This window comes from Triticum aestivum, chromosome 3B, assembly GCF_018294505.1.
Source record: "Triticum aestivum cultivar Chinese Spring chromosome 3B, IWGSC CS RefSeq v2.1, whole genome shotgun sequence".
NCBI lineage: Eukaryota > Viridiplantae > Streptophyta > Magnoliopsida > Poales > Poaceae > Triticum > Triticum aestivum.
Genome location: NC_057801.1, coordinates 94,204,454 through 94,217,850, shown reverse-complemented (window position 1 = coordinate 94,217,850; position 13,397 = coordinate 94,204,454). Strand labels below are relative to the sequence as shown.

At 44.7% G+C, this 13,397-nt stretch overlaps 1 pseudogene; it reads left to right on the top strand.

Moving 5' to 3' along the window:
• The first annotated feature begins 10,091 nt into the window (after positions 1-10,091).
• Positions 10,092-12,918, top strand: LOC123067358 (DEAD-box ATP-dependent RNA helicase 18-like; annotated as a pseudogene).
• Positions 12,919-13,397: the final 479 nt, after the last annotated feature.

Genomic DNA, 13,397 nt, shown 5'->3' with positions numbered 1-13,397 from the left:
CTCCTTATATCTTCCTCAAAACAGCCACCATACCTACCTATTATGGTATTTCCATAGCCATTCCGAGATATATTGCCATGCAACTTTCCACCGTTCCGTTCATCATCATCATGACATACATTACTTTTGTCATATTGCCATTGCATGATCATGTAGTTGACATCGTATTTGTGGCAAAGCCACCATGCATTATTTTTTATACATGTCACTCTTGATTCATTGCACCATCCCGGTACACCGTCGGAGGCATTCATATAGAGTCATATCTTGTTCTAGTTTCAAGTTGTAGTTCATATGTTGTAATCAATGAAAGTGTGATGATCATCATTATTAGAGCATTGCCCAAAGAAAAAAAGAAAAAGAAAAAAAGGCCAAAAAGAAAAAAAGAAAGGCCCAAAAAAATGAAAAAAAGAAATAAATAAAAAGGTGATGTTACTATCTCTTTTTCCACACTTGTGCTTCAAAGTAGCACTTTGTTCTTCATGTAGTGAGTCTCATATATTGTGCTTCAAAGTAGCACCATGTTTTTCATATAGTGAGTCTCATAAGTTGTCTTTTTCATACTAGTGGGAATTTTTCATTATACAACTCGGCTTGTATATTCCAATCATGGGCTTCCTCAAAATGCCCTAGGTCTTCGCGAGCAAGCAAGTTGGATGCACACCCACTAATTTTCTTTTGTTGAGCATTCATTTATAGCTCTAGTGCATCTGTTGCATGGCAATCCCTGCTCCTCATGTTGACATCAATTGATGGGCATCTCCATGGCCCGTTGATTATCCTCATCAATGTGAGACTTTCTCCTTTTTTGTCTTCTCCACACAATCCCCATCATCATATTCTATTCCACCCATAATGCTATATCCATGGCTTACGCTCATGTATTGCGTGAAGGTTGAAAAAGTTTGAGATTATTTAATTATGAAACAATTGCTTGGCTTGCCATCGGGGGTATAGAAGTTGGGAACATCTTTGTGTGACGAAAATGAAGCATAGCCTAACTATATGATTTTGTAGGGATGAACTTTCTTTTGCCATGTTATTTTGAGAAGACATGATTACTTTGATTAGTATGCTTGAAGTGTTACTATTTCTTTTATCAATATGAACTTTTATTTTGAATCATTTGGATCTGAACATTCATGCCACAATAAAGAAAATTACATTGAGAATTATGCTAGGTAGCATTCCACATCAAAAATTTCTTTTTTATCATTTACCTACTCGAGGACGAGCAGGAATTAAGCTTGGGGATGCTTGATACGTTTCCAACGTATCTATATTTTTTGATTGTTCCATGCTATTATATTGCCCCTTTTGGATGTTTATGGGCTTTATTTTACACATTTATATCATTTTTGGGACTAACCTACTAACCGGAGGCCCAGCCCGTATTGATGTTTTTTTTGCCTATTTCAGTATTTCGAAGAAAAGGAATATCAAACGGAGTCCAAACGGAATGAAACCTTCGGGAGCGTGATTTTTGGAATGAACGTGATCCAGAGGACTTGGAGTGCAAGTCAAGAAGCAGCCGAGGCCTCCACAAGATAGGAGGGCGCCCCCCTATAGGGCGCCCCCCCCCGTCTCGTGGGCCCCTCGGGCGACCACCGACGTACTTCTTTCTCCTATATAAGCCTACGTACCCTAAAAACATCCAGGGAGCCAACAAAACACAATTTCCACCGCCGTAACCTTCTGTATCCGTGAGATCTCATCTTGGAGCCTTCGCCGGCACTCTGCCGGAGGGGGAATCGGCCACGGAGGGCTTCTACATCAACACCATAGCCCCTCCGATGAGTTGTGAGTAGTTTACCACAGACCTACGGGTCCATAGTTATTAGCTAGATGGCTTCTTGTCTCTTTTTAGATCTCAATACAATGTTCTCCCCCTCTCTTGTGGAGATCTATTCGATGTAAACTCTTTTTGCGGTGTGTTTGTCGAGATCCGATGAATTGTGGGTTTATGATCAAGTTTATCTATGAATAATATTTGAATCTTCTCTGAATTCTTTTATGTATCTTTGCAAGTCTCTTTGAATTATCAGTTCGGTTTGGCCTACTAAATTGATCTTTCTTGCCATGGGAGAAGTGCTTAGCTTTGGGTTCAATCTTGTGGTGTCCTCTCTCAGTGACAGCAGGGGCAGCAAGGCACGTATTGTATTGTTGCCATCGAGGATAAAAAGATGGGGTTTATATCATATTACTTGAGTTTATCCCTCTACATCATGTCATCTTGCTTAAGGCGTTACTCTGTTCTTATGAACTTAATACTCTAGATGCAGGCATGTGTCGATCGATGTGTGGAGTAATAGTAGTAGATGCAGACAGGAGTTGGTCTAGTTGTTGCGGACGTGATGCTATATACATGATCATGCCTAGATAATCTCATAACTATTCGCTTTTCTATCAATTGCTGGACAGTAATTTGTTCACCCACCGTAATACTTATGCTATCTTGAGAGAAGCCTCTAGTGAAACCTATGGCCCTCGGGTCTATCTCTTATCATATTTGCTTCCAATCTACTTTTATTTGCATCTTTACTTTTTGCATCTATATTATAAAATACCAAAAATATATTTATCTTATCATACTATCTCTATTATATCTCACTTTCGCAAGTGGTCATGAAGGGATTGACAACCCCTTTACTGCGTTGGTTGCGAGTTCTTTGTTTGTTTGTGTAGGTGCGTGGGACTTTTGAGGGGCCTCCTACTGGATTGATACCTTGGTTCTCAAAAACTGAGGGAAATACTTACGCTACTATTGCTGCATCACCCTTTCCTCTTCAAGGAAAACCAACGCAAGCTCAAGACGTAGCAGGGGCACCGCACACGGCTAAGAGATCAATGATCAATTGTTGTGTCTATGGGGTGCCCCCCTCCCCCGTATATAAAGGAGTGGAGGAGGGGGTCGGCCAAGGGGGTGGCACGCCCTAGGGGGGGAGTCCAACTCCCACCGGGAGTAGGACTCCCCCCTTTCCTATTAGGAGAGGGAGAGGGAAGGAAGAGGAAGGAGGGAGGAAGGAAAGGGGGCGCCGGCCCCCCTCCCAATTTGGATTGGGCTTGGGGGGGGGGCGCCCCCTCCCTTGCTCCTTTCCCCTCCTTTCCACCAAGGCCCAATAATTCCCATATACCTCCCGGGGGGTTCCGATAACCTCCCGGAGCTCCGGTATTGTCCCAATCTCACCCGGAACCTTTCCGATGTCCAAATATAGTCGTCCAATATATCGATCTTCATGTCTCGACCATTTTGAGACTCCTCGTCATGTCCGTGATCACATCCGGGACTCTGAACAACCTTCGGTACATCAAAACACATAAACTCATAATATAAATGTCATCTTACTTTAAGTGTGCGGACCCTACGGGTTCGAGAACTATGTAGACATGACCGAGACACGTTTCCGGTCAATAACCAATAGCGGAACCTGGATGCTCATATTGGCTCCTACATATTCTACGAAGATCTTTATCGGTCAAACCGCATAACAACATACGTTGTTCCCTTTGTCATCGGTATGTTACTTGCCCGAGATTCTATCGTCGGTCTCTCAATACTTAGTTCAATCTCGTTACCAGCAAGTCTCTTTACTCGCTGTAATGCATCATCTCGTAACTAACTCATTAGCTACATTGCTTGCAAGGCTTATAGTGATGTGCATTACCGTGAGGGCCCAGAGATACCTCTCCAACAGTCGGAGTGACAAATCATAATCTCAAAATATGTCAACTCAACAAGTACCTTCGGAGACACCTGTAGAGCACCTTTAGAATCACCCAGTTACGTTCTGACGTTTGGTAGCACACAAAGTGTTCCTCCAGTAAACGGGAGTTACATAATCTCATAGTCATAGGAACATGTATAAGTCATGAAGAAAGCAATAGCAACATACTAAATGATCAAGTGCTAAGCTAACGGAATGGGTCATGTCAATCACATCATTCTCCTAATGATGTGATCTCGTTAATCAAATGACAACTCATGTCTATGGTTAGGAAACTTAACCATCTTTGATTTACGAGCTAGTCAAGTAGAGGCATACTAGTGACACTATGTTTGTCTATGTATTCACACATGTATTATGTTTCCGGGTAATACAATTCTAGCATGTATAATAAACATTTATCATGATACGAGGAAATAAATAATAACTTTATTGTTGCCTCTAGGGCATATTTCCTTCAATGCATAGTTACTATGTTGAGATTGAAATGATGCAATATTGGAGATCTCACTCATCGTATATGACAACTTTAATGGGTTGTTGAACATGATGTGACCAAAAGAATTTTCACATGATATCCTATGGAGCATAGCATCACAACTAGGCAATTCAACATGCTCATCACCATATTCATCATAAATGGGTGGCAGATGAAAGCATGTAGAAGACATAGTATGTGGTGAATCCATAAGATGATCAACATCATGCAAGCAATCATTGTCAAGAGAGTCCACTAGTGGGACAAGTGAAGCACCATCACCTATGGTACCTTTAGAGCGTTGCTCATGTGTTGTATGTGAGGTGTCGAATATCCACTCATTGTCATTTTCATCTTGATGGAACCATGTGGGGGTACATCTTAGTCCACCATGGCAATCGTCGTCTCCATTGGAGGTATGGACCCGTCGAGGATAGGCACGTCGTCATGTAGGAGACCTAACACCAAAAGGGAAAACACACTTGAAGTAGAGGGTAAGTCGTTAGAAATCATAGTGGCCTCAAATGTCGTGTCAACTACCACACACACTAAGTGTTTTGGCTCACTCACTCCCTCAAGGATGTTCTCACTCATATGGTTGGTGGAGTCACTTAAATGGCTCTCAACCTCACATAGGATGTGTGGCATGCTCTCATGTGTGGGGCTAGTGGTGATCACACTCATCCTCTCGTAGGAAATGATCTCAATGTCACATATGGTGGAGTCACTCGTGTCACTCATCTGGTGGTGGCTCTCCTCACATGGCAATTGGGTCATCTCTTCATATGTGGCTGTCGGAGAGGTGTAGGTGCAAATGTCTCCATGCTCAACTCCTATCGCCGCCATGGTTGAAGGAATAGTCCCATGCTCAACCTCCTCATCCATAACGCCTCCAAAGATTAATGCCGTAGGAAGTGGCAAAACATCACTCGCCTCCGAGACCAAAGATAATGTCTCATGTGCGCTCGCGTCGCTTGACTCGGAGTATGAGTCCAATATGGGCGTCATCTTCATGTTGTTGAAGAGGTTCGTGCTCGTCGTCGTGGTCGAAGGGGATGGCCCTTGCTCGACCTTATTATCACCATCTTGTTGTTGGAGACCCATATGATGTGTCACCTTGTAGCTCGTCTCCATGACCGAAGGGAATTTCCCATGCTCGGCCATCTTCCTTGAGGGGCTTCCGAAGATGGAAGTGTCTCCCTCGCTTGTAGGTGGTCGCCTTGTTGTTGAAGCTATCGATGTAGGCAAACTCGTGGGAAGTAGGCGAAGATGTCGTACGTCCAAAGGCGAAGATGCCTTGATAGCACTTGGCGAAGATGCTGAAGTGCTGGTGGTAGCCGTAGCTCCGTCTTGGTGGTGCTCCTCTCGCGGTCTTCTCTTTTGCTCATGAATCTTGGAATTGGCATGAAGTAGGACTTGTTGGGACTTGTGCATTTGCGCTTGACGAGCATCTTCATGATGATGGGGTCGTTGTCGTACTTGAGCTCGTAGTAGATGTCGTTCGTCGTCGTCGTGCACATGATGCTTGGAGGTGACTTGCCCTTCATGACGATGTGGATCACGAACGTGATGGTGGTCGTCATGTAGATGTGGACGTGGACGAATTGCGCTTGCATCGCATGGGTGCTCTGAAGATGGTCGACTTGCTTGTCGCCATCTTGAAGATGATGAAGGGGAAGAACGGTTGACCAACAAGGTCCAGATCTCCTCCATCCTTGCATCTTGCTCCTCCTTTTGTGCGGAAAGCTTGTTGTCGATGTATTGCCTTTTCCTTGCTTCGGAGTGACGAATGTCGATGTAGAGGTTCTCGATGTGCTCTCGCAAGGTAGAATGTGTGCCTTGCATCTGTTGTTGTAGACCGAAGATGGACACATTGGTGATGTGGGTGTTCGCGTCGTCGTTGTTTTCAAAGACCAGAGATGAAATGCCTTGCCTATCCATCACAATACTCGAGAAAATATGAGTGGAAGAAAGGAGAGAACTATACCAAATGTACCTTGACCGATGTTGAGAATGGATCAATGATCACTCAATGATGTAACAAGGAAATAGCACAATTGGTACCGATCTCGTTGATTTCTCACATCTACACAAGTAAAGCTTATGGTGGAGCTTGGTGAGGATAGTGGCACAAAATTTTGATGTAAAATGTTAGCAAGAGTCAATAATGTTGAAAGAGATTCACAAATTTGCAAGTGAAACAAGTAGACCAAAAGCAATATGTGGCACACGGAAACACACACACAGATAGATAAATGGGGTTGTGCAACAAAGGAATGAGCACAAAATGTGGAATCCACGGAAAACGCTCGTGTTGCACAACTCAAGAGAGACGCTAGCACGATTTCTCAATAGGCGGATACGACACTTGCGCACAACCTATGATATGCAAAATATATCAAGTTCTATCCCAAGTATGCTATATATGTATGATGTTCCCGGTGTTTCTCTCAAGATGATCCAAGATGATCGGATATGACAATCTTATATGCAATGTGGTATGATGCTATCGCTATTGCTTACAAGCTCTTTGTTCACTCTTTTTTTCTTTTGCTTAAAAGCTTATTCTCTTTTTTTATGGCCACAATGCGAAATGCACAAACCAAGATAGCAATTGTGTATATGCGGGAACAATCTTTGTGACACAAGAGATGATATGATACCAAGATGATACCAATATGATATGGTATGTATGCAATGGAATGGATGATCACTAATGTGCACAAGTAACGTTGCCGACAATACTCAATGGCTAGTCTCAATAGGAAAGTGACACAAAATGGGCTAGGGGTTATCAATGCAATGGCAAGGGGAATATACAATGTTTCATCGAGGTTACTGTCAATGTCGATGACGACCTCGTGGCGATGATGAGTGGCGGTGCCCTCGATGCCGAACCGTTCCTAATTAGCCGAAACACCTTAGGAAACGAAAAAACCGCGAACTCAAAACCTCAAATGTCAAATGTCAAATGGTGGTAGCGGAAAGCGGTGGTGGTGTAGCCGAAGCTCAATGGTATTGCGGAGATGCAATGATGGGTTTTGGAGTAGGTAATGCAAAAATGGAGGGTTATTGGGTTATGCGAGTCAATGTTGAAGTGACCGTCCCTAAGTAGCCGAAACACCTTAGGAGACACAAGCCACAACTCAAACAAGATCAAACAAAATTGGGTTAAGTTGGGGTGGCAGAAGTGTATGGTGGACAGCCTATGCGAAAATGGTGGTGGTGGTTGATGAAGAAGCAACCGTCCCTAAGTAGCTGAAACACCTTAGGAGACTCAAATCACAACTCAAGCAACCACTAATGCTATGGTGAACAAAATGGGTTAGGTTGTGGGAGGCTATGGTGGTTATGCGGATGATGCGGTGGAAGCCCTAGGCAAAGATGCCAAAATTCACAAAATTTGATGGAGTCAAATGATGTTGGTGGTATTTTTGTGGGATGGGGATGTCAATAGCTTCAAAACAAGCTAAAGAACGTCGAAATAGAAATTTGGATGAATTAGTTATGGCTGAAACAAGAATCGGACGAAGTTGATATCTACAGGTGTCGGACGTCCGGAAATGGATGGATGTCCAGTCGTCGGACGTCCGGTCGGGCTCGGAAATCCACTAATTTTGTTCTGTGGCACCGGTCGTCCAGAAGTGTCGGATGTCCGGTGGTTCGGGAGGCTCCAGACGTCCGGTAAAGTGGCGCTCGTACGGTTGGTCTGGGTCAACGCGAATTGCGAGTTTTGGGACGCAATTTTGGGCAGAAATTGGGGATTTTGGGCTCAAAATTGATGAGATTTAGTGGATAAAAAGTGGAAAAACTTGGGGAGATGCTAGATCCACTTGAAACCAAGCAAATCCATGGATCAAAATCAACAAAACATCATCAAACCAACAAATCACAAAAAATAGGACTATTTTTGGTGAGGATTTTCGAAATTTAGGACGAAATCAAACAAAAGAAGGCTAGAAAACGAGGGGAGGGACTCCAAATACGTGATCAACGTGGCTCATGATACCAAGATGATGTAGGGTAGAACCCTAGTTGCCCGATCTTTCACGATTGGAGGGGATCCTACGAAGAACACGAAGAACACGAGGGGAAACACGAGGGAAATCACGAGGGGAAATGAGAGAAAACACTCAAATAGACAAGAAGCGACCACACATGTGCTAGATCCTCGAAACACAAATAGATTCACGGTCCAAATCCAACAAAGGACGATACAAGTGGTAACTAGTTCATCTCCGTGAGGACGTCTTGAGGGGTCTTCCCATGAAGGGGTCTTGAATCCAAGGTGGATCTTCTCCGAAGAGGGAGCGGTCTCTCTCGATGGAGTAGATCCGGATGGATGAGCAAAGTTCTATCTCAAATGAGCTAATCTTTTACTAACCCTAGCTAGGAGGAGGTGGAGGAGTATATATAGTCTAGGGCCACGAAGGGGTAAGTGGAAGAGAGTTACAAGGCCCAAGGCCCGCGGATGCACACAACCATGCATCGGACGTCCGGAGGCTCACGAGGGACCGGTCGTCTGGTGCGCATCAGAATTCCGACGTTTCTTCTCTGGTGTGGTGGCACCGGATATCCTGAGACGGTCGGGCGTCCGATCGCTGGAATGTGTCAGACGTCCAATACTTGTCGGTCGTCCGGCCGCTGTAGCTTCCGTCGGCTGGCCCTTCTAGCTGGCTGAGTGTCTAGGAGTCGAACGTCCGGCGTCGGACGGTGGCTAAAGCTTCCGAGCAGCTCCTTGTCTTGCTCCGCTTCCTCGCCTTCTCGTCCGATGCTTCTAGCTACTTCATGGTCTTCCTCTTGGTTCCTGGTCATGCATAGCACATATGTTTGAGGTAGTAGCCATGTCTCGCATGTGGAAAGTGACGGTTCAGAGAGGAGCGAGTTCACCTTGTGTCCAATGGCATATGTTCGAGGTTTCGTCATACGTCCTCTTGGGGCTTGGAGAGTAGTCGGAGTGTACATGGAGATGAACATAGAATGCTCCACATCAGGATAGCCTTATGCCCAATTAATGTTTTTAAAAGTGGTTAGGTTCCTACCAAAGGCTAGCTAGGTTTCTACTGGTTGCATTTGGTTTTCACTCTTCCTAAGGAAACATCAAGCAATTCAAATTCAATCACAAGCAATCCTAGGCAATCATGGGTATTTCCTAGCAAAATTTTAATTCTCTGTGAATTTTTCAATATACCAGATTTGGGAAAAATCTGGAATGTGGCACGGACGAAACAAGGAAACCCTAAATCGCCTTCGAAAGCGTCTAAGCCGAAGCCAAATGCAAACCGTCACCTACATGGGACGGAAGAGTACCACCTACACTAGGGAGGGCAATCCCTATGTTTAGGCCGTGTGTTTTGTGTTGCGGTGGATTATGATAATCAAGCTTTTTCAGATGGTTTTTACCTATTTTTCTCTTTGGGCCAACCAACTTTTTCTACCCTAGTTATCACAACATACTACAAAACAAGTTTAGCATTTTGCTCAAAATGTGTTTTTAGCACAACACACTTCAGCAAACACAAACCAATCTTAAATTAATCGTGTCATTTATTAGAGTTATGACTATCCCGACATAATTTTACTCCAAATCAATTTCTAGAGCTTTTCTTGGGGATCGCCCACGCCAAGGGATGGTTCTCAGGGTCGAGATGGGATATCATTGCGAAATTAGGTTAATCTACATTAGTTCAATGTTCATTACTGTTGGTGTTCGTGTGATTACATTAAGATCCCTTGCTTAGATCAGTCAGATAAATTAGGGAACGTGCCTCTTGGTATAGGTTACGTATTTGTGAAAGACGCTAACGAGAAGCCGTTTGCGTGCGACAAAATAATACATGACCCTCGATCCTCGAATCGTCTCCGACCGCCGCAACGCAGAACTCCCAATGGGCCTCCTCCCCGTCGGCGATGGCCCTGTACCCGGAGCTGTTCGAGGCCGCAGCGGCTTCCGGTGGTACACGCGGGTGCAGGCGGCGACCATCCCGCTGTGCAGTCGCACAAGGACTTGTCCGTCGACGTCGCCACCTGCTCCGCCAAGACCCTCGGCTTCTTCGTCCCCGTCGTCGAGATGCTCTGCCGCCTCTCAAACACCACCAGGTCACCTCACTGCTCAGTGCCCTCTTCCTGTCACTTTCTCTTGTTTTGCTTATGAGATCCATGTAGTAGTTCAATCCTGAAACGAATTTCTGTAGGTTCTTGGCATCATCGTCTCTGCGACGAGAGAATTGTCTTTCCAGATATACAATGTGGCGCAGCCCTTCTTGGCGACACTGAAGGGCGTGTCGTCCATTCTACTGGTTGGTGGATTGGACATTATTACATTAAGGTTGAGCTCAAGAAAGTGCAGGAAGAGAGCGCAAAAATACTGGTGGGCACTCCCGGAAGCTGTTCAACATAATGGAGCGCCTGGACACCCTGGAGTACAAGTATCTTGAGGTTGGTTTGGGGAACAATGGAACTGTGTTTGATTGTTTTTTTGCTTTGGCACAAGTGTCACATTTGTTGATGTTATTTTGGTTTGTGTGTGCCTTGGAAGCAGATTTTGATCCTGGATGAGGCTGATAAGCTCTTGGATACAGCTTTCAGAAGCAGGTTATGTCAGGCACAAGAGGCAACGCAGTGTAGCTGTTACGGAAATATCGTTTCAGTTAACGGACGGCCACGATGGATCCCCTGCGCGGGGCTGATATCCACCGTTGGATTTACTTTACCAGCTGTTGCTGTAGCTTTTCACCTATAACAGTCGGGATGTGGCTGGGATCGACTATCACTTTTCCCCAATTCTGAATCATGGGCTAGAACCCTAACACTCGAGCTCCATATACTCGCAATATACCTTCGATTTCGGCCAGAATTAGCCCTTCTCTTGCCGATAATTAGCACCAACTAGTCCATAGAACGTCTCCGGTCTGACAAATTGGTATCATGAGCCATAGTTCTTCGGCGGAAGCGCTCTGCTGGTGAATTTCTTCACCCGGCGGCGGCTCCCACCCTTGTCCCACCCTTTTTCGAGAGCGGCGAGGCGAAATTGGTGGCGGGGTCCGGTGTGGTGGCGCAGGCGGCGGTGAAATTCGGGCATAAATCGGCCGAGCAGAAGCGGTTGTTCGGACATCTTGTTCGTTCGGTAAAAATTCCGTGTTCTAAGCTCCGATCCGTGTGCCAGGGAGGCGAGATTGTCGGCGGCGGCAGGATCTGCGGTATTGGGGAGGGTTGCTGAGAATTCAGTGGTAAAATTCCGTACCCATACCTCAGATCAAGGCGATGGGACGCTCCAAGGTAATCGATGACACTGATCTGCAGGAATTTTTGGCCATGCGCGATGAATTTGGTGTCCTACAAAAGGACAGCAGTCAGTTACAGACTCGGGTGTCAAAGATCCAAACAGAGGTCCAAACAATTGGGTCTAAGCAAGGAGAGATTTCTGCTACTGTAGGCGATGTGGAAAAGGTGGTACTGGATTTGGGTAAACAACTATCAGTAATCAGTAATGTTCTTCAAACCTTGGTGAAAACAACGCAATCAACACAACAAGCAGATCGCCCTTCCAGTTCTCAGGAAGTGCCCAAATCTCATACACTGAACCAGGATCGCTCGCAAGAACAAGAGGCACGAGTGGAGCAGTTACGGAAACAACTAGCAGCAGAGAAAGAAAACTCTAAGCAATTAGAAGACATTCAGTTACAAAATCTGCCACCAATCAGAGTGAATAGAGCTGAAGGACCTCCGGGATCTGCAACGCAGGGACGACTGGAACAACATAGTGCAGTGGGCATTCCGGCAACAGCAAGACAGCAAGTCCACACCCCTGCATTCAACCAGTTCTATCAGCAGAACAGAGAAAGGTAGATGTGGCAGGGTTATCACAGAAGTTATGAACAGGACATGCAAGCACAGTTCATGAGAGCATTGACTAAAGGCCCTAAAATGGAGTTTCCCAAATTCTCAGGAGTGGATCCAGTGGGGTGGATCAGACAATGCAACAGATATTTTTAGATGGTTGCTGCTCCAGAAGAGTATAAAGTATCATTAGCTCAACTATATATGGTGGATGAAGCTGATGTTTGGTTAAGAAGATCTGGGCTGCTCAAGAAACAACTGTCCTGGAAACAATTTGGGGCAGAGATAGTGAAGAGGTTCTCAGAACAAGGATCCTATGATCTAACCGAAAAATTCACTTCTTTGAAACAAGCAAACAGTACAGTGTCTGCATATACAAAGCAATTTGAGGACCTGATGGCAGAAGTCATGGAAGAAAACCCTGAACTAGGAGAAACCTGGTTCATAAGGTGCTATGTAAAAATGGTCTCAGGGATGGAATTAAATTTCAGTTGAGACCACTGAGACCTCAATCTTTGATTGATGCATAATGTTTAGCTAAAGAAGTAGAACCCAATCATCCACCTATCAGTGCAATTCCCAAGAAAATGGCCAGTACATTTGTCAATTATTATCAGAAGAATACTGGTGCCTTTCAGAACAAAACCAGCAGCAACACTGTGACTGTGCAACAGAATACTCCAGCAAAACAAATAGAGAATAACTCCAACACATTCACAAAACTACGCAAAGTGGGGGAATGTTGGAGATGTGGAGACAAATGGACACATGGTCATAGGTGCAAGTTAATTCCCAATGTTCACTTGTTACAACCAGAGAGTATGGAGCAAGAGGTGTTGGAAGAAGAAGTGTTGCAGCAGGAACAGGAAGAAATTCCAGAAGAAGGGGACCAGGCAATGTTCATTACTGCTCATGCATTGGGCCAGCAAATAGCAATACCTACACCAACTGTAGTTATTCACATAAATGGCAAAAGAGCAACTGCTTTACTGGATTCAGGCAGCAGTGCTTCATTTATAAGTCAAGAATTTGCTGTTAAAGCTAATTGTCACTTATTGCCAGTGAAACCCAGACTTATTGCAGTAGCTGGAGGTGGCAAATTAACTTCCAAAGCTGTGGTGCCCAACTGTGAATTCCAGCTGGCCAAACACACATTGCAGTATAATTTCAGAGTGTTACCTTTGCCTGGATATGATGTAATTCTGGGATATGACTGGTTTACCCTCATGAGCCCAGTAACTTTCAACATACCAGATAACACTTTTAGTTTTTCACTTCAAGGAAAAACAACAATTACTGCAGCAATCTTTAACACACCAGAAAAAGTTCAGGAAGTACCAGCTGAGAAGATGAGC